The sequence below is a fragment of the Pseudophryne corroboree genome, chromosome 2 (assembly GCF_028390025.1).
Source record: "Pseudophryne corroboree isolate aPseCor3 chromosome 2, aPseCor3.hap2, whole genome shotgun sequence".
Taxonomy (NCBI): domain Eukaryota; kingdom Metazoa; phylum Chordata; class Amphibia; order Anura; family Myobatrachidae; genus Pseudophryne; species Pseudophryne corroboree.
This window is the reverse complement of record NC_086445.1, coordinates 389,730,880-389,757,769: the sequence shown is the minus strand read 5'-3', so window position 1 is coordinate 389,757,769 and position 26,890 is coordinate 389,730,880. Positions and strand designations below refer to the sequence as shown.

The following is a 26,890-nucleotide window of genomic DNA, read 5'->3' as shown; positions in this document are numbered from 1 at the left end:
GGAATGTTGTGGCAGGACCTTAAGGGTAGGCTATTGAGTGAAGCTCGGGTGCATGGTATCCCTGGGGTTTTGTTGGTGCACCTGGGTGGCAATGATTTAGGTAAGAGGACATCGTTAGATCTGAGATGTTCTATGGTGAAGGATTTGGTTAGTATTGCCGTGGCCTGGCTTCACTGCACATTGTTTTTTTCTTTTATAGTTCCGAGATTATGTTGGCGTGGAGTGCCGGAAGGTCGCCCTATTGATGAGGCCAGAAAAAAGGTGAATTCGGCAGTGGCGAAGTGGGTTCTAGCTCACGGTGGTGCGGTGGTTCACCAAGATAGGATCAAGTATCGCTGCGATTACCTTTTTCGGGCGGATGGTGTGCACTTGTCGGAGGAAGGGTTGGTGTTTTTCCTGGAGGATCTGTTTTCGGCTTTGGGTCGTTTAGGTTGTGGGTATGGTGGCGATGTGAAGCCTCTTTAAGAAGAGCCTTTCGCTGTTGGCGGAAAAGAGCGGCAGGTTCTCGTGTTTGAGTTGTTAGTCACAGTTTTCAGTCGGTTTGGTGCTGTTTAGGTGCACTCTCCTTCGTTAACTGTTATATCTGCTGGACCACCCTTCAGGGGGCAGCGTCATCACCCTTCAGGGTGGGTAGTCAAGATGAAGGTCTGAGTGGATACCTATGTTTTGTGATTTGATTGGTTTACACTTAATTAGCTTTTGGTTTTTGTCATTGGTTTTCAGCCGTTCTTTTTTCTGGCCACCATACTCTTTTATTAAATTTACATATTAATATCATTCTATTACAGGTTTTTCTCTAGTTTATTAGATTAATAATAAATAGCTAACAACTTTCTGCCAAAATACATGTCTCCGTGTCGTTATTTTATAGTATAAGTTGTCTTGAGTTGTTCATTGTCATGAGGGAGGTACACCCCTCAGCCAATAGGAGGTTTAGGAGAACAGAATGACAATGTTTGGAATGGAGAGAGTTAAACCTCCTGGGCTGGGGGTGGATCAGGATGGTATGACTGTTTACGGCCAATCAGGAAAAGTTATGGGTGGTGTTAGTGGTGGAATTGGGCTGGATTGGTGTTGTTTCTTGTCTTTTTCATTTTGCCTTCCCACCCTCCCGCCCCTTTTTTAGTTTCATTATTGTTAGGGTGTTTTTGGTTTAAGATTGTTGGTGGTTTGTTGTTCTCGTTAGCTATTTGTTGGCGGAAAAGAGCGGCAGGTTCTCGTGTTTGAGTTGTTAGTCACAGTTTTTAGTCGGTTTGGTGCTGTTTAGGTGCACTCTCCTTCATTGACTATTATATCTGCTTGACCACCCTTCAGGGGGCAGCGTCATCACCCTTCAGGGTGGGTAGTCAAGATGAAGGTCTGAGTGGATACCTATGTTTTGTGATTTTGATTGGTTTAGATTTAATTAGCTTGGGGTTTTTGTAATTGGTTTTCAGCCGTTCTTTTTTCTGGCCACCATACTCTTTTATTAAATTTACATATTAATATCATTCTATTATAGGTTTTTCTCTAGTTTATTAGATTAATAATAAATAGCTAACAACTTTCTGCCAAAATACATGTCTTCGTGTTGTTATTTTATAGTATAAGTTGTTTTGAATTGTTCATTGTCATGAGGGAGGTACACCCCTCAGCCAATAGGAGGTTTAGTGATGATCTGCTCTTTATTCCCTTTCAGAACAGGATTTCAATCACATACTGACTTGTTAATTGTATGCATGGATTAATTTTGTGAGTTCAATTCCTCTGCTGGACTATCTATGTAGCATTTAATAACAATAAGGGGCATTCTAAATTATACATGTATTATGCTCAGGGGCAAACGCAAGATTTCTGCAAGGGGGTTTACAAATGCAATCCATAATCTTTCACTCTGCGGAACATTTACAATGCAACTTATGTGGACAGAAAAAGTAGACACCCAGATACATGATTATGATAAATAACTATGTCTGCATGATTTTCACAACAGTTTGTGTTCCATCAGAGAACGTGATGTGAGCAGCTACTAAAAAAACATTTATCTGAACAAATCTTGGGGGGAAACATACATGTAGAGTCCCATGCACAATAATTTAAAATGAATGTGACATAAATTTTTTACATGTGGAGTCAATAGGGTACAGTCTTCAGAGGTTGATCACTAAATCTGTCACCACAGTAATGATTGAGTACTTACTAAAGCAGCTGCTTCCAAGCTCGAAAAATGCAGCTATCAAACAGTCCTGTGTGAAATCCCCAAAATACAGACCTGACAGATATTTGATATAGTCTATGCCTGACTTCATTAATGGACATGCAGTACTGTTCACATTGCAAAACAACACCTGTAAACAGGAGTAAGGAGACAGAAAGGTCGGACTGGCACACGGGGTACAGGAGAAACCCTTGGTGGACATGATTGCCTTAGGTCCCACCGCCTCCTCTAAGGATCAGGTTCCAGACTGTGCACTTGCATTATACATGATACATAAGTTACATTATACTGCACAAGAATATGGTGTATTTCGAGCCTCTGTGGAGGCTGACCACACCCCCTCTGGAGACTAGCCCCAGCCCTAAGTATGGGCCCTATCACTGCTTTACCCTGTGCACACTTCAGTCCAACACTGTAGACTGGTGTTTCACAGCATTTACTGACATCTCTTGGTTCGTTTATGCACACATAAATACATCCCATTCAGCAAGATCATGATCCATCTGACTGACACCCATTATATGCAACCATTGCCCTTGGGACTTCGTAGTTCATGTGTTATTCAAAAGTGACAAATGTCACGTTCAGCATGACACTATTGTCAGCTTTACTTATCCTTACTGTTCATTTAAACTTGTTTATATTATTCCCATTGTGCTAAGCATTTGACTCTAATGTTTATTACATATTATTTCTGAAAGTTGAATGAGATCCGGACTATAGATCTACAATGTCTAGGTCGACACAATAGGTCGACATATGGTCAACATGCATTAGGTTGACATTGACAAAATATTGATCTATGAAAGGTCGACACTGGAAAAGGTATCCCTTAATCTCCACTAGCTCTGGATATTAAGGTGAACATGTTTTTCCAGGGTAGTACTAGAAGTGGACAGGCCCAAAACATGTTAAATGTCCGCTACCTGGCTGCAATTTCACCAGTATTGATCAGAGGGTGAAGGACAAATTTTTTGTAGTTTGTCAGGGGTTGAATACTACCTGTGTAGAAGTTTAAAAACGAGATTTATGGTAAGAACTTACCTTTGTTAAATCTCTTTCTGTAAGGTACACGGTGCTCCACAGGGAATGACATTGGGGTGTAGAGTAGGATCTTGATCCGAGACACCAACAGGCTCAAAGCTTTGACCTTCCTCCCAAGATGCATAGTGCCGCCTCCTCTATAACCCCGCCTCCGTGCACATGAGCTCAGTTTTTGTTAACCAGTCCAATGCAGTAGTAGGCAAAAGAGACAACAGCTGTTAGTAGCCACATATACCACATCCTCACGACAGGAGAAAGTGTCAGCAGCTAATGCCATACCAACCCAAGGAAGCTAAGTGCATCAGGGTGGGCACCCTGTTGAGCCCAGTGTACCTCGCAGAAAGAGATTTAACAAAGGTAAGTTCTTACCATAAATCTCATTTTCTGCTGCGGGGAACACTGGGTTCCACAGGGAATGACATTGGGGATGTCCTAAAGCAGTTCCTTATGGGAGGGGATGCACTGTAGCGGGCACAAGAACTTGGCGTCCAAAGTAAGCATCCTGGGAGGCAGATGTATCAAAGGCATAGAACCTTATGAACATGTTCACTGAGGACCACGTAGCCGCCTTGCCCAATTGTTCAAGGGTCGCACCACGGTGGGACGCCCAAGAAGGTCCAACCGACCGAGTAGAATGAGCCTTAATAGTAGCAGGAGCTGGAAGGCCAGCCTGTATGTAAACATGTGCAATCACCATTCTAATCCATCTGGCCAGGGTCTGTTTGTGAGCAGGCCAGCCATGTCTGTGAAAACCAAACAGAACAAAAAGAGAATCCGAATTACTGATGGAGGCAGTTCTCTTCATGTAGATATGGAGAGCCCGTACCACATCCAAAGACTGCTCTTTGGAAGACAAATCTGGAGAGGCCAAGGCCGGAACCACGATCTCCTGATTAAGGTGAAAAGAAGACACCACCTTAGGTAAATATCAAGGGCGTGTTCTAAGAACCACCCAATCACTGTGAAAAATCAGATAGGGAGACCTACAAGACAAGGCACCCAAATCTGACACACCGTCTAGCGGAAGCAATAGCTAGCAGAAACACTACCTTAAGAGTAAGCCACTTAAGGTCAGCAGATTCAAGAGGCTCAAACGGAGACCCTTGCAATCCCTCCAGAACCACCGACAAGTCCCAAGGGGCCACAGGTGGGACGTAAGGAGGTTGAATCAGCAACACACCCTGAGTGAAGGTATGCACATCAGGCAATGTCACAATTGTTCTCTGAAACCAAACTGACAAGGCAGAAATATGAACCTTGATGGATAGTCCAGGCCTTGTTGTAGAAAGGCCAAAAGTTTAGCCGTGTCATGATTGTTAGATGCGCACCAAGCAAAGTAAGAATTCCAGACCCTATGATAAATCCGGACAGAAGCCTGTTTCTGGGCCTTCAACATGGTTTGAATGACCGCCTCTGAAAATCCTTTGGCCCTTAAGATGGAAGCTTCAAGAGCCATGCCGTCAAAGCCAATTGGGCTAAATCCTGATATACACAGGGGCCCTGAACGAGGAGATCCAGGCACTGCGGAAGTAGAAGGGGACGCTCTATTGAGAGACCCTGAAGGTCTGAGAACCAATGCCGTCTGGGCCACGCTGGAGCGATCAGAAGTAGGTTTCCTACTTCTTGTTTGAACTTCCTTATTACTCTGAGCAGAAGTGACACTGGAGGGAACATGTATGGCAGCCGAAAGTTCCATGGAATTGCCAGTGCGTCCACGAACGCTGCTTGAGGATCCCTTGTTCTTGCTCCGAAGACCAGAACCATGTGATTGTGTCGAGATGCCATCAGGTCCACATCTGGAAGGCCCCACTTGTCCATGAGTAGTTGAAAAACTTCTGGATGGAGGCTCCACTCTCCGGCGTGTATGTCCTGACGGCTGAGAAAGTCCACTTCCCAGTTTAGGACCCCTGGAATGAACACTGCCGGTATGGCTGGTAGATGGCATTCCACCCACTGGAAAATCCGAGATACTTCCCTCATTGCCAAGTGATTTCGAGTGCCACCTTGATGATTTATGTACGCCACCGTGGTGGCATTGTCCGACTGTACTTGAACAGGTCTGTTCTGTATTAGATGCTATGCCAAGTTCAATGAGTTGAAAACTGCCCGCAATTCCAGAATGTTTATCAGGAGGAGAGACTCCTCCTTGGTCCACTGATCCGGAAGGGAGTGTTGTTCCAACACCGCACCCCAACCCCTCAGACTGGCGTCCGTCATCAGAAGGACCCAGTTGGAGATTGAGAAGGGACTACCCCTGCTCAATCGTTGGTCCTAAAGCCACCAGCTCAGTGACAGGCGGACCTCCGGAGATAATGAGATCATATGAGACCTAATCCGGTGAGGCTGGCCATCCCACTTGGCTAGAATCAGCCTCTGGAGAGGGCGGGAATGGAATTGAGCCTACTCCAGCATGTCGAAAGCTGACACCATGAGACCTAGCACTTGCATTGCCGAATGTATGAACACTTGTGGATGAGATAGAAAGCATTGAATCCTGTCCTGAAGCTTCAGGACTTTCTCCTGAGACAAGAACAGTCGCTGGTTGTGTGTGTCCAACAACGCTCCCAGGTGCACCATGCTCTGAGCAGGGACCAGTTGATTAGCCACCCGTGGGCTTGCAGAAACCGGATAGTCAAATCTAGATGACATAGGAGAATATCTGGGGAATTTGCCAGGATCAACAAGTCATCCAAGTACGGTAGGATCCTGACCCCTTGACGGCAAAGGTGGGTATACACCAATGGATCAGTCAATGAAAAAATAAAATATTAATTCCGCATCCCCCTTCAGGTAAATCAGTACCGCTGAACTTACCCCTTTACCTGAAGGGGGATGTAGAATTAATATATATTTTTTCATTGACTGTGTTCCTTGTGGACATTATTAAACAGCACCATGAGAGATTGGTGTTAATTAACACTTCGAGGAGTTATCCAATTTTAGTGTGGATTAAAGTGGTAGTATCATCCATGCTTGCGGTGTGAACCAGTATATTCATACCACTATATGTTTTATCAGTCATTTCTTATTGTATAGTCAATTTGGATTATCAGTTGTGAATAGATGCATTTGTAACTGATACTGTGTTCATAGCCTATGCTACAAAAACTTACATCCCATTACAGTTAATGGTTACCCATTTGAATCTACTGTATAACCCTACTTTTCCCTTTTTTTATACTTTCTATTTCTGGACTCTCACCGGCGATCCATTGGTGTTTACCCAGCTTTGCCTAACGCCGGCAGCAGATCCCTTCTTAATAGTCTTTTTTGCCTTTTCTTATCCCGCTATTTCTTCTTCACTTATTGTAGTGTGTGAACTCTCATCAGTGATCCCAGAGTTTAAAGTGCAATTGTGCTTTTACTATCATACCACACTGTATATGCCCAAATCCATCCGATCTTAGAAGCAAAGCAGTGTTGGGCTGGGTCAGTACTTGGATGGGAGACTGCCTAGGAAGACCCAGTTTAGTAGAATCTGTAGCCATGGGCGTACTCTGTGCCTAATGCTGACAGCATATTCACGTTCCTTTTTGCACATATATGCAATCTTTACTCTCATCTTTTTTCCTCTTGGAGGATTAATAGCTTTCAGGTGCACATTTGATCCTTACCCACTATCGTTGAACATAGTCAGCATAGCATACCCATTGGTCACTGTTATATTAACCTGGTTCCGGTTATGAATATCGATATTTATACTTTAATATACCCTCACATCTGGTCACTATATTCTGGATTTACCCTGAACACAAAAAAAAGAAGGCCGGAGATGATGAAGGTTTATTGTTAATGTATTCTGTTTATTTGTCAATGTTTTTGTCTAGGATACAATCATGTTTTAAATAATCTATATATTTCTGTCTTTATCTGTTAATTCTAAGTGTGCACCCACAAAAGAGTCTTCTTTCTTCTTCTTAGTTTTGTCCATAATTCTGACTCTGGCTGCACCACCAATATAACGTCAATTAGGATTAATTTCCTGACAAATTGTTTAATTTTGGTTATTTTCTCATCATTATTGGTATTATCATTGATATGTATAACATATTATGATCTGTGCGGTATACTCCACTTTTTCTACAAGAATCAGGATTAGTAAGGCACATCAAGACATCATCTGCAAATAGATTTTATGAGAGAAACCATGCTACTTAGTGCCTTGTACAGTATATCTTCATTGGTACAGCTAATTTCAGCTAAAGGCTCAATATCGAGAGCAAAAATCAAGGGGGAGAGTGGGCAGTTCTGCCAAGGACCGGTAGATGTAGCAAAATCAGAGGAGAGAAAACCTTTAGCAAAAGTTTAAGGAGATGGATTGGAATAGAGAGCAAGTACTGTATAGAGGTTAACAACCAATAGCAGATCCCAAAACATCTCAAGACTGCTGTCAGATACCCCCCAATGCAGTCTGTTGAATTTTCGTAGGTTCTTAACTGGTAGCAGGGGTGCTGGAAGGGAGTCATGTGAGCAGCGACCGGACTGTCAATACGGCTGGCGGAAGACCCGTTTCACCCAGAGGGCTTGCTCACTTCCAGGAAGTGAGCAAGCCCTCTGGGTGAAATGTGTCTTCCACCAGTCCTTTTCTGCCAGCCGTATTGACAGTCTGGTCACCGCTCACCTGACTCCCTTCTAGCACCGCCGCTACCAGTTGAGAACCTAAGGATCTTCATTCAGTCCGCTCCCACCAGCTGCATCTTCCCCTGCCCAGGCACGTGTAGCCGCAGCCCGGACTTCGGCCCGTCATCGCTGTCTACATCAGCTGCCACCTGGGGTAATATCACCACAGCCTTTATCTGACTTACTTACCTGTTTGAGTCTGGTGACATTGGTTCTCAGCCTGCACCAGACCTACTACTGCTGCTATTAGCTAGTGATTACTCATCACAGTTTATGGAAAAAATGTCCCCTGTTTGCCCCGTTCATCTGCCACGTCCTCATTGATATGAGGATCATGGGGCAATACAATTAGACCTGCTATGCTCGGTTTTCCAGGTGTCTATCGTGGTGTAGTGTGCATGTCTGTGTTGGAAGGTAATAGTATGAGGCTATTTTACTAATTCCTTATATCCATTTAAAGCAGACTCACTAACCACAATCTACCTTAACCTTCGTAGGCATTATTATCTATAACTAGCAACGTTTGTGGTCTGCTAATTGTTACAATTGTAACTATCAATTTGTATCTCTGCAATTGGTATATAATAGCCACTTGTTCTATCTCCTCTATAATTAGTTTGGCTGCCAGATTCAGCTAAAATATTGCAGTGTGTTATTTGTCAGCCAGACATGGATAAATTATTTGGTTTCAGGTTAACCATGTGCACCTTGATGTAATCTTGAACTAATCATTGGTACTTAGCACAACGGTGAATAACTGGTAGTTCACACATTTAACCTTTGAACAGACATCAATCTTCAATTTTCTCTGTTACCTTTATTCTGGACTCTCACCAGCAATCCATCTGTAATGGGCATTTGCCTTTATACCTTTGCCTAATGCTGGCAGCAGATCCACCCTAATTCTCTTTCTATATGGTCTCTTCATCTTATTTACTTCTGCTTATTTCCAATGGGAACTCTCATCAGTGATACCAGAGCGACAAGTGTGTATATATACCCCTACTATCATACCACACTGTAAATGCCCAATTCCGTCTTATTTTGGAAGCAAATCAGTGTGGGCTTGTCAGTACTGGGGTGGATGACCCTCCAGGAAGACTAGGTGTAGTAGAGGCCGGAGGCATTTAAATGCTCTGAGCCTAACGCTGACAGCACATTCACCTTCTTCATCTAATTTGTCTACTTTCTATTCATTTGTACTGTTCATATGTGTGATCACCCATCATTACCTATTTTCTAGGTCTGATAATTTCTATGTGTATTTCCACGGCAATGTACCCATAGGTTCACACTATATATGCTCATGGTTTAGGTGACCGGCACTGTCCACGGCCAACACTTTCTTGGTCCCCCTATATAGGGTTATATAAGAATTTGCTATAAATAGAGACCAACTGTGTGACGGATTTTTTAATATCTGTGCTATTTGGTTGTTGTTGTTATGTGCTTGTTGGATACATCTACTGTTTCATTTTAACCATGTATTAATAAATTCTTGTTTAATCATTTCATTATTATAGTCATTTCTTGATTTTCCTTAAGAGTGCACCCACAAGAGTCTTTTTTTTTCTCTGTGTGTAACTGGTTCTTATCTGTTGTCAAATTCTATATTTCTATGTTTCTAGATAGGGAACTACTTTAGGCAGTTTATATTATTGGAAAAATTACTTTCAAATCAATTTACACTGCAACACTGTACACATTTGGTCTTGTTTTGTAAGGTGATCTTCATCTGTTCACAAGTATATCCAAGTCTACGAAATATAATTTTCACTGTTTCAACACAGTCCATATCTCATTGTGCATACGTCACATGGGTAACGAATACTATTAATCTGTCTAGGATCATGAAGCATAAAGGAGTTGATATATCAAGCAGTGAATATAGTGGAGAAGTAGCCATAGCATCCAAACAACTTTGAAGAAGCATTAACCAAGTACATTCTTTAAAATGATAGGTACAGTAGATGCTGATTGTTTTCTCTAGATGACTTCTCCACTGGTCCACCTTACTACTCTTTACATTACATGATTAACCCCATAATTTGCTGGATCCCCACAGAACACAATTTTCCAATGTATGAACTCAATGATCTGTCTATTAAAAAAGATGTGTCATCCACAAATATGTTTCTTAGACAGAACAGAAATATTGCTAGGTAATATGTGACACACAGGGGTATATTTACTAAGCTCCCGATTTTGACCGAGATGCCGTTTTTTCTTCAAAGTGTCATCTCGGTTAATCTCGGTCATTTACTAAACACTAATCACGGCAGTGATGAGGGCATTCGTAATTTTTTGCAAGTTCAGGTAAAAAATTACGAATGAATACACCATCGGTCAAAACGCGGCTGTTTAAGTATGAATCTCGGTCATTTACTAAGAAGTGCAAAGCAAAAAAAGAACAAACACTGCCGTGAAAAATTACAACTCGTAAAAAAGTGCTAAAAAAAAACAGAACTTTTTTTTTTATTCGTGTTTGGATAGGCATGCACGGATCCATGAGATCCGTGCATGTATATCAGTGGGAAGGGGTGGGAAAGTGCTTATTTTTAAAAAAAAAATTGCGTGGGGTCCCCCCACCTAAGCATAACCAGCCTCGGGCTCTTTGAGCCGATCCTGGTTGCAGAAATATGGTGAAAAAAATGACAGGGGTTCCCCCATATTTAAGCAACCAGCATCGGGCTCTGCGCCTGGTCCTGGTCCCAAAAATACGGGGGACAAAAAGAGTAGGGGTCCCCCGTATTTTTAAAACCAGCACCGGGCTCCACTAGCTGGACAGATAATGCCACAGCCGGGGGTCACTTTTATATAGTGCCCTGCGGCCGTGGCATCAAAAATCCAACTAGTCACCCCTGGCCGGGGTACCCTGGGGGAGTGGGAACCCCTTCAATCAAGGGGTCCCCCCCCCCAGCCACCCAAGGGCCAGGGGTGAAGCCCGAGGCTGTCCCCCCCCATCCAATGGGCTGCGGATGGGAGGGCTGATAGCCTTTGTTGTAAAATAAAAGATATTGTTTTTAGTAGCAGTACTACAAGTCCCAGCAAGCCTCCCCCGCATGCTGGTACTTGGAGAACCACAAGTACCAGCATGCGGCGGAAAAACGGGCCCGCTGGTACCTGTAGTACTACCACTAAAAAAATACCCAAAAAAACACAAGACACACACACCGTGAAAGTATAATTTTATTACATACATACTTACCTTATGTTCCCACGCAGGTCGGTCCTCTTCTCCAGTAGAATCCAAGGGGTACCTGTTGAATAAATTCTACTCACGAGATCCAGGGGTCCAGGCTCCTCGGCAAATCCAGGGATAATCCACGTACTTGAATAAAACAAAAAAAACGGTTGCCCGACCACGAACTGAAAGGTGACCCATGTTTGCACATGGGTCACCTTCCCACGAATGCCAGAAACCCACTTTGCCTTCTGGCTAAGTGGGTTTCTTCAGCCAATCAGGGAGCGCTACGTTGTAGCACTCTCCTGATCAGCTGTGTGCTCCTGTCCTCACTGACAGGCGGCACACGGCAGTGTTACAATGTAGCGCCTATGCGCTACATTGTAACCAATGATGGGAACTTTCTGCCCTGCGGTTGACCTAAAGTGACGTCACCGCTGAGCAGAAAGTTCCCATCATTGGTTACAATGTAGCGCATAGGCGCTACATTGTAACACTGCCGTGTGCCGCCTGTCAGTGAGGACAGCAGCACACAGCTGATCAGGAGAGTGCTACAACGTGGCACTCCCTGATTGGCTGAAGAAACCCACTTAGCCAGAAGGCAAAGTGGGTTTCTGGCATTCGTGGGAAGGTGACCCATGTGCAAACATGGGTCACCTTTCAGTTCGTGGTCGGGCAACCGTTTTTTTGTTTTATTCAAGTACGTGGATTATCCCTGGATTTGCCGAGGAGCCTGGACCCCTGGATCTCGTGAGTAGAATTTATTCAACAGGTACCCCTTGGATTCTACTGGAGAAGAGGACCGACCTGCGTGGGAACATAAGGTAAGTATGTATGTATGTGTGTATGTATGTAATAAAATTATACTTTCACGGTGTGTGTGTCTTGTGTTTTTTTGGGTATTTTTTTAGTGGTAGTACTACAGGTACCAGCGGGCCCGTTTTTCCGCCGCATGCTGGTACTTGTGGTTCTCCAAGTACCAGCATGCGGGGGAGGCTTGCTGGGACTTGTAGTACTGCTACTAAAAACAATATCTTTTATTTTACAACAAAGGCTATCAGCCCTCCCATCCGCAGCCCATTGGATGGGGGGGGACAGCCTCGGGCTTCACCCCTGGCCCTTGGGTGGCTGGGGGGGGGGACCCCTTGATTGAAGGGGTTCCCACTCCCCCAGGGTACCCCGGCCAGGGGTGACTAGTTGGATTTTTGATGCCACGGCCGCAGGGCACTATATAAAAGTGACCCCCGGCTGTGGCATTATCTGTCCAGCTAGTGGAGCCCGGTGCTGGTTTTAAAAATACGGGGGACCCCTACTCTTTTTGTCCCCCGTATTTTTGGGACCAGGACCAGGCGCAGAGCCCGATGCTGGTTGCTTAAATATGGGGGAACCCCTGTCATTTTTTTCCCCATATTTCTGCAACCAGGATCGGCTCAAAGAGCCCGAGGCTGGTTATGCTTAGGAGGGGGGACCCCACGCATTCTTTTGGGGGATTTTACATTGTTTAATTAAAAAAAAAAAAAAAAAGAACCCCAGCACGGATCACACAGATCCGGCCGAGATTGATTGTAAAAAAAAAAAGGCAGTGTTTTGCTAATCACTGCCGTAAAATTAGGTAAAAAAAAACGAATGACATCGACATCGGAAGAAAAGAAAAACACGAATACGACAGCTTAGTAAATCCATCGTAATAAATTCAAAAAGTTGCAGTTTTACACTGTCGATGTCATTCGTGATTGAACTTTGACCTATTTTCGGGAATTACGAATGTTAGTAAATGTACCCCACACTGTCTATAATCAGTTGTAGTGTATTTATAAAAAAGAAAGAAAAAGAGAGAAAATAATTATAAATAATAATGAGCAAGTGACAGCCTGCAAAAATAGTAAACATGCTACATGTCATAAGAGGCAATACCCTCATAGAGAAAATAATTATTTCCATACAGCAGTGCTAATGAATATTCTTTGGGTCACAGTCTGCACTTACTGCATGGGAAATACAATTTTGCTTTTTTTTATATTTTGGAAGATTTGTTGCCTTAAGTTATGTTTTTTTCTGTTACACTAAATCTGTCATGAATTATTTTGCTTCAAGGAACATTCTAGCTTTCATTGCTTTTTAGGTGCTGTCTGACTTAGTCACAAAACAGAAGTTCCCAGAGGTTGGAATCTACTACACTATTTATCTAATGTCAATTCAATGTTGTTAGGAAGAAAATGCTTATTTAGTAATGAGATAAGATTAGTCTGCACATGCAGTTGATTCCTGTGACAGGCTGGCTATAAATTCCACAATGACATCTTAGATAAATGTGGGATCACTTACACCTGGGCTGAAGCCAAAACTGGGTCCCTTATTAAAAAGGAGATTGAAGGTTAATAGAAAAACCAAGATGTCACATTGCTAGGCTGCTATAAAGTAGAACATCTGCTTTGGAAATAATGCAGTTAATACCTAATTGCAAAATCATTAGTTTTGCTAACATGAATTTCCAATTAACTATTTTAAAGAGCTAGCAAGCTATCTAATATAAAATAAATACTATAACTGAGCATAATACTGTAAATTAAATAGCTGATATGTTTTTAAACCAAGTCTGTCAGTCATGCTTTACATCCCATTGCAATTCTGCAAGCAGGCAAGATATGTTTTAGGAGGGTAGTGAGTCTCTGTCCGACATCACTGTTACAGTAGGTGGAGAAGGGGGGGGGGGTTGGATGGTTACAACTCTGAATTCCCACAGGTGTATAAATTATACCAATACAGGAGTTGGGGTTATGGTGCGGCACTAGGGGAAGGATTAGGCTACGATGGTGGGGTGGTTAGCAGTGACGTGTGGTGGGGTGAGGCAGAGCCTTTCCTGTCATACTAACCGTTTGTGCCAGAGTTTTGACTGTACAGTATACATTTTATGAAAAATACAAAGAATATGTTTGAAATATCTTCTTTGCATCATTCTAATCATTTTTTATAGGCAAAACTGCATAAAAAGTCTATAGCAGGGGAGGCACCTATCTTTTCCACACATCTCTCATCAAAACTCAACAAATTTCCAGGAGTTTATACTGCTGAAACTGTGTATAATGACCAGATGTACCCTTTGGCTCATATATTGCGTGTAAATCTGGCTCTGGTGCTAGTCAGTGCCTCCTGAGCCATTTAGCTCACTGCACGTCCCTGGTGGTTAGGGTTGAGATGAAGGGCGAAACGGATAGGGCTAAGCTGAAAGGGAGGTTAGAGTTAGGCTCGCCAGTGACTATTTGTGCTTATTAATATCAAAGGTATTATAACCACCGGGTTTATGATTAATACAACCTTAAGCAGCAAGGGATTATCGCATATAGATAACCCTTTAAGCTCCTTCTATGATCACTTCCATCCACATTTTGTTGATTAGATAAATAGCAATACAGCTAATACACAATCCTATTTTCCATAATATTTCACCAGGGGAATTAAAAGTTCCCGTAATTATGCCTATTTCTCTGACGTCCTAGTGGATGCTGGGAACTCCGTAAGGACCATGGGGAATAGACGGGCTCCGCAGGAGACTGGGCACCCTAAAAGAAAGATTAGGTACTATCTGGTGTGCACTGGCTCCTCCCTCTATGCCCCTCCTCCAGACCTCAGTTAGAATCTGTGCCCGGCCAGAGCTGGATGCACCTAGTGGGCTCTCCTGAGCTTGCTAGAAAAGAAAGTATTTGTTAGGTTTTTTATTTTCATTGAGATCTGCTGGCAACAGACTCACTGCTACGTGGGACTGAGGGGAGAGAAGCAAACCTACCTGCTTGCAGCTAGCTTGTGCTTCTTAGGCTACTGGATACCATTAGCTCCAGAGGGTTCGAACACAGGGCCTGACCTCGATCGTCCGTTCCCGGAGCCGCGCCGCCGTCCCCCTTGCAGAGCAAGAAGATAGAAGAGAAGGAGATGAAATCGGCGGCAGAAGACTCCGGTCTTCATTAAGGTAGCGCACAGCACTGCAGCTGTGCGCCATTGCTCCCACTGCACACCACACACTCCGGTCACTGTAGGGTGCAGGGCGCTGGGGGGGGGCACCCTGGGCAGCAATAAGAATACCTTTTGGCAATATATACACATAATACAGTCTGGAAAACTGTATATGTGTAAAACCCCCGCCATTTTTAGTCAGAACCAGGACAGAAGCCCGCCGCTGAGGGGGCCGGGCCTTCTTCCTCAGCACACCAGCGCCATTTTCTCTTCACAGCTCCGCTGGAAGGAAGCTCCACAGGCTCTCCCCTGCAGTATCCTGGTACACAATGGGTGAAAAGAGGGGGGGGGGGCACATAAATTTAGGCGCAAAATTTGTATATACAGCAGCTACTGGGTAAACACTGAGTTGTAGTGTAATCCCTGGGTTATATAGCGCTGGGGTGTGTGCTGGCATACTCTCTCTCTGTCTCTCCAAAGGGCCTTGTGGGGGAACTGTCTTCAAATAGAGCATCCCCTGTGTGTGTGGTGTGTCGGTACACGTGTGTCGACATGTCTGAGGTAAAAGGCTCCTCTAAGGAGGTGATAGAGCGGATATGTATGTGAGAGGGTGTCTCCGTCGTCAACGCCGACACCTGTTTGGATATGTGTAAGTGCTAAGGTGAATTTATTGCACAAATGGTTAGGGAACAGACAGGAAATCTACCCATGTCTGTCCCTCTGTCACAGAGACCTTCAGAGTCTCACAATGCTCACTATCCAAAATAACAAACACTGGTATCGACACAGAGTTTAACTCCACTGTCGACTACGATAATGCAAAGTTGCAGCCAAGATGGCTAGAAGGTATTCAATATATGATATTGAAATAAAAGATGATTTGCATATCACTGATGACTCATCGGTCCCTGACACGAGAGTACACATGTTTAAGGGGAAGAATGCTGAGGTAAATTTCCCTCCTCTCATGAGGAAAAAGGGCGGGAATCTCCAGACAAGAGACGGCAGCTTCCCACAAGAGAATTCTCAGGCTGTATCCTTTCCCCACTAGGGCCAGGATATGTTGAGAATCTTCCCCTGGGGTGTCCTGTTTGCACAGACGGTAGCACTTGCTATTCTCAGGGATCCTGCAGATAGCGTGCACATTCTAGTATACTACCCAGACCGGCGATTGTGTCGGCATGGGTTTATAGCGCTGTGGCAGCGTGGACAGGTACCTTATCAGCAGAGATGAGACCCTAGTATGCAATATAAATATATTAAAGATGCTGTCTTAAGTGATAGATATATAGTTATAAAGCATGCCCAAAGAGACATGAGTATACTGGGTCCTAGAGTCAAAGCTATGTTGATCTCTGCTTGACGTGTCCTGTAGAATATGCATTGGACAGGTGATGCCGACTTAAGAGGCATATGGAAGGCTGAGGATTGTGTGGAGAAGGGTTCTCGGGCCTGGTCTCCACAGCTATAGCTGGTAATTCTGCTAGTTTGCCTTATATTCCTGCACAGCCTAAGAAAGCACGACATTATTAAATGCAGCCTTTCGAATAAAGAAACAAAAAAGTCTGAGGTGCGTCCTTTCTTGTCAGAGCCGGGCAGCTAGTTCCCAGGAACAGAAGTCCTCCCCGGCCCCTACAAAAATCCACCAATGTCGCTGGAGCTCCACAGGCGGAGCTAGGCCCGGTGGGGACACGCCTTCGTAAGTTCAGCCACAAGTGGGTTCACTCCCTGTTCGAGCCCTGGGCAATAGATATTGTGTCTCAGGGATTCAAGCTGGACTGTGAGAAGAGGCCCCCTCACCGACGGCCCTGCGGGCTTCCCCCCAAGAGAGGGAGCCAGTGTTAACTGCAATTCACAAATTGTATCTTTAACAGGTGGTGGTCAAGGGTCCCCTCCTTCAACAAGAGGGTGTTATTATTCGACCATGTTGTAATCCCGAAACCAGACGGTTCGGTCAGACCCATATTGAATTAAAAATCCCTGAACATATACCTGAGAAGGTTCACGTTCAAGATGGAATCGCTAAGAGCGGTCAGTGCAAGCCTAAAAAGGGGGAGACTTTATTGTGAATCGGGACATAAGGGATGCATACCTTCAGGTCCCCATTTATCATCCTCATTAGGCGTACCTCAGAATTGCGGTACGGGATTGTCATTACCAATTTCAGATGCTGCCGTTTGGTCTCTCCACGGGCCCGAGAATATTCACCATGGTAATGGCGGATATGATTGTGCTCCTGCGGAAGCAAGGTGTCACTATTATCACGTACTGGGACGATCTCCTCATAAAAGCGAGATCAAGAGAGCAGTTGCTGAACAGTGTATCACTTTCCCTGGAAGTGTAATGGCAACACGGCTGGATTCTATATATTCCAAAGTTGCAGTTGGGTCCTACAGCTCATCTGCCTCTCCTAGGCACGATCCTAGACACAGTACCAGAAAAGGGTTTATCTCCCGATAGAGAGAGCTTAGGAGCTCATGACACTGGTCAGGAATCTATTAAAACCAAAACAGGTGTCAGTGCATCACTGCACTCGAGTCCAGGGAAGGATGGTAGCATCATACGAGGCCATCCCCTTAGGCAGGTTCCATGCGAGGACCTTCCAAGGGGACTTACTGGACAAGTGGTCCGGATCACCTCTTCAGAGGCATCGGTTAATCACCCTATCCCCCAGGGCCAGGGTGTCTCTCCTGTGGTGGCTGCAGAGGGCTCACCTTCTTGAGGGCCGCAGATTCGGCATTCAGGACTGGATCCTGGTGACCACGGATGCAAGCCTCCGAGGGTGGGGGGCAGTTACACAGGGAAGAAATTTCCAAGGTCTGTGGTCAAGTCAACAGACTTGCCTTCTTGCCAATATCCTGGAACTAAAAGCCATATACAACGCCCTAAGTCAAGTGGAGATCCTGCTTCGCGACCAACCGGTTCTGATCCAGTCAGACCGCAGGGGTTCATGGGAACCGCCAAGGCGGCACAAGGAGCAGGGTGGCGAGGGTAGAAGCCACCAGAATTCTTCGCTGGGCGGAAAATCAAGTAAGCACACTGTCAGCAGTGTTCATTCCGGGAGTGGACAACTGGGAAGCAGACTTCCTCAGCAGGCACGACCTCCACCCGGGAAAGTGGGGACTTCATCAGGAAGTCTTCACGCAGTTTGCAAATTGATGGGAACTGCCTAAGGTGGACTAGATGGCGTCCCACCTCAATAAAAAGCTAAAAAATTTACGCCGGGTCAAGGGACCCTCAGGTGATAGCTGTGGTCGCACTAGTAACACTGTGGGTGTTCCAGTCGGTCTATGTATTCCCTCCTCTTCCTCTCATACCCAAGGGCTGAGAATTGTAATAAAAGGAGGAGTGAAAACAATATTCTTTGCTCAGAATTGGCCAAGAAGAACTTGGTACCCGGAGCTGCAGGAAATGCTCTCAGAGGACTCAGGGCTTCTGCTTCTCAGACAGGACATGTTGCAACAGGGGCCCTGTCTGTTCCAAGACTTACCGCGGCTGCATTTGACGGCATGGCGGTTGAACGCTGGATCCTAGCGGAAAAGGGCATTCCGGATGCAGTTATTCCTACGCTGATAAAGGCTAGGAAAGACGTGACAGCAAGACTTTTTCACTGTATATGGCGAAAATAGGTTGCTTGGTGTGAGGCCGGAAAGGCCCTACAGAGGAATTCCAGCAGGGTCGATTCCTGCACTTCCTACAGTCAGGAGTGACTATGGGCCTAAAATTAGGATCCGTAAAGGTCAAGATTTCGGCCCTATACATTTTCTCTAAAAATGAACTGGCTTCACTGCCTGAAGTTCAGACGTTGTTCCGGGGGTGCTGCATATTCAGCCTCCTTTTGTGCCATCGGTGGCACCTTGGGATCTTAACGTTGTGTTGGATTTCCTGAAATCCCACTGGTTTGAGCCACTTAAGACCATGGAGCTAAAATATCTCACGTGGAAAGTGGTCATGCTATTGGCCTTAGCTTCGGCTAGGCGTGTGTCAGTATTGGCGGTTTTGTCATGTAAAAACCCTTATCTGATCTTCCATATGGACAGGGCAGAATTGCGGACTCGTCCCCAATTTCTTCCTAGGGTGGTATCATCGTTTCATTTGAACCAGCCTACTGTGGTGCCTGCGGCTACTAGGGACTTGGAGGATTCCTAGTTGTTGGACGTAGTCCGGGCTTTGAAAATTTATATTCCAGAACGGCGGGAGTCAGAAAGTCTGACTCGCTGTTTATTCTGTATGCAGCCAACAAGGTTGGCGCTCCTGCTTCGAAGCAGACTATTGTTCGCTGGATCTATAGCACGATTCAGCTGGTTCACTCTGCGGCTGGATTGCCGCATTCAAAATCGGTGAAAGCCCATTCCACAAGGAAGGTGGGCTCTTCTTGGGCGGCAGCCCAAGGGGTCTCGGCTTTACAGCTTTGCCGAGCTGCTACTTGGTCGGGATCAAACACGTTTGCTAAGTTCTACGGGTTTAATACCCTGGCTGAGGAGGACCTTGAATTTGCTCATGCGGTGCTGCAGAGTCATTCGCACTCTCCCGCCCGTTTGGGAGCTTTGGTATAATCCCCATAGTCCTTACGGAGTTCCCAGCATCCACTAGGACGTCAGAGAAAATAAGAATTTACTCACCGGTAATTCTATTTCTCGTAGTCTGTAGTGGATGCTGGGCGCCCGTCCCAAGTGCGGACTCTCTGCAATACATGTATATAGTTATTGCTTAACTAAAGGGTTATTGTTATGAGCCATCTGTTACTGAGGCTCAGTTGTTGTTCATACTGTTAACTGGGTATGGTTATCACAAGTTGTACGGTGTGATTGGTGTGGCTGGTATGAGTCTTACCCGGGATTCCAAATCCTTCCTTGTTGTGTCAGCTCTTCCGGGCACAGTTTCCTTAACTGAGGTCTGGAGGAGGGGCATAGAGGGAGGAGCCAGTGCACACCAGATAGTACCTAATCTTTCTTTTAGAGTGCCCAGTCTCCTGCGGAGCCCGTCTATTCCCCATGGTCCTTACGGAGTTCCCAGCATCCACTACGGACTATGAGAAATAGAATTACCGGTGAGTAAATTCTTATTTTAATAGTCATGTTCAGGACTTTATATTCATTATCTTTTTAATTTACTCAACAGAGAAATTCCCCTTACTGGCCACAATGCAAACTAATTTTGGAGATAAATATTTTTGTATTTATTGTTAAGATTAAAAGTTACGTTTTTCTAGTATTTTTCTAATAAGAGTGCCCCAAAACAAAAGTACAGTATCCTTTCCTTCTCTTTTTTTTGTTCAAAATATGCATGGATGACCCTGCAAGAAGCTTCCTGAACTGGCTAGGCATGTGGTCAGAGTAGTCTTACCACTGGCAGCCTATATCTCAAATCAGTGTTTTCTTTTTATTTATAAGTTTATTCAAAAGAGATTTTCCTGTAGTTGCAAGTATGGCCATAATAAATAATAAATAGGTCTCTGAATATTGTTTCATTTACCTTATTCCATGCATCCATATTTGCAGTACTTTCCCTACAGTTTAATGGCTGTCTACAGAAACAAACTATTTTTCTCAATAAAGCCAATGTTGTGCAATGTATACATACAGTATGACTTTAGCATTGTACAAGGACAAATTAAAAAACAGCTGGAGAAAGTTGCTTTCTTATTTGTACAACTTAGTTATCCTTCTTATAGTACACTCTCTAGCACCTATTTTTTTCGGACAACACAAACAAGAGCACTGAATCAAATTCTCATGTTTATAAGTTTGTTGTTTCACTACAGTGAAAAAATTATAATAAATACTGTATAGTTCTGTAAATTTACACATTTTGTCTTGATGCACAACTGTTGGCACATGACTAGTGTGTACATGTAGCTTATGTTTTGTTTTATTTGCCTATTTAGTACTGCAGATTTTATGGTACACCCTAAGTATACTTAATGATGTTGATAATTTAAAAGTTTGCACCCTATCGAAAAATTAACAGATTATCTATAATGCTCATGTAATTGTCACAATTTTCTCTTAATTCAAAGGCAATAACATTTAAAGTAAAAAAACATTTAAAATCATAAATATTCAACAAAAATGTACTGAAATAGACTACTAATTTTATGAATAACCTACTAGGCATACAGTATACACATTTATATAAACTACATTAAAGACTAATACATTTTAATATACAAATGTGTCCTTATACACCTGATCTGAGCCAAAGGGTGTAGTGTAGTGACCTTTTCTTTAATTTTGCATCTTATTAGCACCGCAGACACAGCATACCAGAGAAGGTTCGTATCACCCTGCAACATCGCCCAGTGTTTAGGGCGCATATGAGAGGAAGAGGGAGCATACAAAGTAAAGTTACAGGGCCAGAAGTACTAAGCCTTGAAAAGTGATAAATATTACGGTGATAAAGTATCAGCCAATCGGCTCCTAACTGTCATTTTTCAAACACAGCCAGTGACATGGCAGTTAAGAGCTGATTGTCTGGTACTTTATCACAGTGTTATATATCACTTTTCAGGCTTAGTACATCTCCCCCACAGTACTTGTTATTCCAGTTATGCTACGTAGATAAAAAGAAAAAAAAACACATTGGAAATTATGTGATAAAATCACGCACAAAACTAAAAATAATAACAAAACTTGCAGTTAATGTTATTTCAGTTTTAGAGGGCAACCAGGGCTGCCAAGAGAAACCCTGGGCCCCGGTACAACAACTTTCTGGGTTTCCCTGCCACCACTGGAGGGCATGTGACCACAGCATGCTAAGGGGATGGCCGATCTTTTTTGTGGGCGTGTCTAGCACATCAGAAACACCCACTCACAGGAGCATGGCATGCCTCCCAGCCAGAGCAGTAGAGAGCCTGGCTGGGCCTAGGTACTTTTCAGGGGGCATGTCCTAATCAAAGGAGGTGTGGTCCTTGGTCTCCACTGGGCCCCTCTATCAGACCTGGGCCCAGGTAATTTGTACCCTTTCCCCCCTCTCTCGGCACCACTGAGGGCAACACTACAAAACAACACTAACTAGAGGAGACACCTTAAAGTGTTCTATACAAACACTAACTGCATTCTACATAACAGACACATACTGTAGCTAAAGGTCCCACCTAGGCAATTCAGATTGGTCACTCCCACTAATCACATACAGTAGAAATGTGCAGAGTATGCTACATGTAGTACTGTACATACCAGATTACAGTCAGTGCAGCTCCTTATGTGCAAGTGGCTACTCGAGGGCATTGATTTATCACCTTGTCCAACACTTTTGTACAGTAATCCATTTAATTTTTTTATTTATCAAAACAACAAGTATGATATGCCTATGGGAGGGTCACACACAATTGCATATTAGTAGTGTGCAACATTAATAGACCTAGAGCAGCATGAATGGTGCACTGCAGTGCAGAGCCAAAGTCCTGCGATTCTCCTGTGCAGAGGTCCCAGCCAGCAGCATCACACAGAGACTGCTACATGCTGTGCACAGGGTTGAGCTGTCAGTGCTGATGAGCCTTGACCTTCTGCACCAGTATAGGGCAGCAGGCAGGCTCATGTCACAGAGAAGGATCGATCAGCTGTGTGATAACAGTGGAGATCATACTCACTGTATACAGTATAGAGTATACAGAGCTGAGGCACAGAAAATGTATGTTACAGGACCTTACCTAGCCAGAGCACAGGAGGCTTAGGAGCATGAAGGCAGCAGCAGTGCTGAGTGCTCTGTCGCAAGTGAGCTGCCTGAACTTCCTGGTCAGGACCTGGATAGGTCAGCTGATCATCATTGAGGCAGATGTTGTAGCTGCCTCCCGTGGTCTGCTTTCTCTGTGAGATTATTGGCTGCATCAGAGCCCCGCCCTCATGCACTAGGAAGTTCTTACTATCACAGGGGAGGCTGAGCTGGATGCTGCCTCATGTCTCGGTGTCTTCCTTGAGCATTGCAACATTTGTAAGTTTATATTATAAAAATTATTTGAAGAATACAAAGATTATACTTATAATTTAGAAATATTTACTTTGTATTTTCCAGATAATTTTTATAATAAAAACTCTGTATCTGTAGTATGACAGGTGAGGCACTGCCTCCCCTGACTGCACGTCCATGGTATACACAGCTTCACTTGACTGCACAATCCCTCCTGCACTGTCTCCACTTGGCAGACCTAAGGTGTGATCACGCCTACTTTTTCTGGGATGCAGTCAATTTACCTCCAATCAAAATACCGACGGTCGAAATCCCAACAGCAATTGACTGACGGTATTTTGACCTGTCGGCATTTTACATGTTGGTATTTTGACCTTGTCGGTATTTTAAATGTCGGTATTTTGTCCATGTCGGGATTTTGACCTTGTCGGGATTTTGACCATCGGTCAATTGCTGTCGGGATTTTGATTGGAGGTATTTCATACCGATTCCCTTTTTCTTCCCTGTGTAGGTACTGTAGATCCCTCCAGCCCTACACAGAATCTGTAGCTCCCTCTTGCCATGTATATTCATATTGCCACATATGGCAGACTAGCTGCAGTATCTGGCTCTGGCGGGGTGGAACTCTATGATAACAGAAGTCAGTTACCTAGGGTTTTCGGATTTTGGTAATACAGTATATACAGTAGGGTGGGGTGGAGGGTGTTGGGAAAATGTATTATACCTGAAAAGGTATTGATTGCATGTATTTTATAAATTTTTCTTTAGTTCTCCCTATTTATACAGGTATGCTGTCTTTTGCAAGAAAAATTAAGCAGTTAAAAAAAGAATTTATAGCTCTTTGATCTACATTTATAGGTGTTAGTCCAAAGAAGTACTAATTAACACCACTTACCTATAAGTAAGTCTATACACATACAGTACACATGTGCCACAATGTTCTGATTGGAAGCTATTGAAGTGCGTACGTCCATCACTGCCAACTTGCCATGAGCAGTGTAGGGGACCCCTCCCCACAGAGGGTATCCGTTCACATGGTCGACCATGTTATGGTCGACAGTCATTAGGTCGACCACTATTGGTCGACATTGACATGGTCGACATGGACACATGGTCGACACATGAAAATGGTCGACACATGAAAAGGTCGACATGAGTTTTTTAACTTTTTTTTCTTTTGGGGAACTTTTCCATACTTTACGATCCACATGGACTACAATTGGAACGGTAAAGTGTGCCGAGCGAAGCGAAGGCACCATGCCCGAAGCATGGCGAGCGGAGCGAGCCATGCGAGGGGACGCGGTGCACTAATTGGGGTTCCCAGTCACTTTACGCAAAAAACGACACCAAAAAAAGTAAAAAAACTCATGTCGACCTTTTCATATGTCGACCTTTCATGTGTCGACCATTTTCATGTGTCGACCATGTGTCCATGTCGACCATGTCAATGTCGACCAATTGTGGTCGACCTAATGACTGTCGACCATAACATGGTCGACCATTCATACCGGAACCCCCACAGAGCCACACCCACAGCACTAATGACCGATCGTGATGATACTAAGCTTTACACCTGCACAAGAAAATACCCTACACAATGATGGAAATGCAGCACAATCGGTTCTGTTGTTTCGGAGTTTATCACAATTAGACAAACAAACAGACAGTCTCATTTATAATATGTATTAATAGAAAAGATAAAAGTGCATCAACATATAACACATTTAAAAGTGACCAATTAAAATCCTGTGTGAGTCAGCATGATGTAAGCAGTTATATCACCACAAACTGGAGGATTCCCAGGTTCTGAGGAGGTTGAAGACATGAATCCTGATGATTGCTGTCTGGTCATAGGTCCAGTGAGGCTTGCCTCACTTCTGCTGATGCATTTTGAGTATACTTCTTTATCACAAAGTGCATGTACCATGGTTTGGATCATCAGAGTGACTGGGGAATGGAAAACTACAGTATTTCCACATTCACTAGTGGTGAAGGACACACAGTTTTTATTTTACACTGAGGTGTTTTACATTAAATGTTTCACATGTATACATGTATTCTATGTTTATAATCACAGTTCTTTTTCAATGTCTACGTCAGTGAGAGACTGAGAGTGTGGTGCTGCTCTGTGACATTACAGCACATCTTTATCAATGATACATAGAAGGAGTAGCAGAAAGCATCACAGAACAATTTAGGAAACGCGTCACAGTTTTTTTCATTGTTGTTTAATGAGGAAAGCTGTGTACTTATTTTAAATACCAAGGGTGGAGGAACTTAGGGGGTCATTCTAAGTTTATAGTTCGCTAGCTGTTTTTAGCAGCCGTGCAAATGCATAGTTGCCGCCCACAGGGTAGTGTATTTTAGCCTTGCAAGTGTGCAATCGCATGTGCAACCGAGCTGTGCAAAACATTTTGTGCAGTTTCTGAGTAGCTCTGAACTTACTCAGCCCTTGCGATCACTTCAGCCTTTCCAGGGCCAGAATTGATGTCAGATACCCACCCTGCAAACGCCTGGACACGCCTGCGTTTTTCCAAACTCTCCCAGAAAATAGTCAGTTGCCACCCACAAACGCCTTCTTCCTGTCAATCTCCTTGCGATCGGCTGTGCGAATGGATTCTTCGTACAATCCATCACCCACCAACTTTGTAGCCGTACAACGCGCCCGCGCATTGTGGAGCATATGCATGCATAGTTCTGACCTGATAACAGCACAGCGAAAAAACCTAATGTGCGATAAGGTCGGAATGACCCCCTTAGTGCAGTGGCTCTATGACAAGTTAATACACTGAATGAGTGACATTGGGGTTTATTTACTAAAGCTTCTAAAAGTGGTGGTGTTGCACATAGCAACCAGATTTTAGCTATAATTTCTCTATTGCATACTAGAAAATGGTAGAATCTGATTGATTGATTGATTGATTGATTGATTGATTGATATGAACAACACTTCCATTTTCTATTTTTAGAGAATACATTTTAAATTGTGCTGTCAGCAGCATCTGGTATAAGGGTAGTCAAGGTCCCTTATAAAAATAGTCCAACAAAGAAACAGATATATACCAGTGCTGGCGTCTCAATTGTTAATAATAGGATGGTTGGTGTAAATGTAGATAAAACACAATTTATTAAAAATCACAATTATTAAAAAACAGGTGCCAAAATATCCCCATAAAGATTTCATAAGTAAAAGTTTCATATAAAAGGCCACTTAATGACTCCTAAGTCTTTTGGCAGCAGACTCTGGCTAGGACCCACTCCAAAATGTATCCACAAGATTCACTTGTTAGCAGCAATATTTCCAGATCTTTCTGGTTGCAGTCCCCAGTAGTCTAACCCTTTAGATGGATGTATCGGTTAGCCTAGGGGGTGATCCAGGTATAGAAAATGCTGCACTTGCAAGTCCAATGGATGCAAAGAGTCCAGACAGTGCCAGAGCTGAAGGTCCAGAGTATAAATTGTGTTTTATCTACATTTACACCAACCATCCTAGTACTAACTATTGTGACCGCCGGCACTGGTATATATCTGTTTCTTTGTTTGACCACATTTCATTTTTAGGCACTTTAGTACCTACCCCATAATGCCACTAATTCAGTGTTTTACGTGCCCTTGAAATGAAGAAGGTCTAGACATTTGTCTTAGACATCCTATTAGCAGTGCCAAGTTCTCATAAAGTACATGTTTAGGCTCCCTACCTTCTACAGAATGTCAATTATATTTTGGTGAAGAATTAAGGAACATGTGTTTTTCACAATTGCTGTATTCTATCCTTACAATGCCCATAAAATATATATTTAGACAACTACGTTCCAAAACGAAAGCCAAAATACAATATAATTTACCGTACAAGGGTAGATTACAAAATTATAAAATTAGTTATTCCTTTGAAAACCTGCACACCACCTAAATGTGAAATGAGTCTGGCAAAAAGGGTTAACTGTAAAATAAAATGTAAGCTATAGATTTGGACTTAATAAGTAGGTTTA

At 43.7% G+C, this 26,890-nt stretch overlaps 1 protein-coding gene and 1 pseudogene across 1 annotated transcript in view; both read left to right on the top strand.

Moving 5' to 3' along the window:
• The window catches only part of GABRG3 (gamma-aminobutyric acid type A receptor subunit gamma3), an 832,639-nt gene that overhangs the window by 712,204 nt on the left and 93,545 nt on the right, over positions 1-26,890 (top strand). The window lies entirely within an intron of this gene.
• Positions 6,601-6,719, top strand: LOC135054420 (5S ribosomal RNA; annotated as a pseudogene).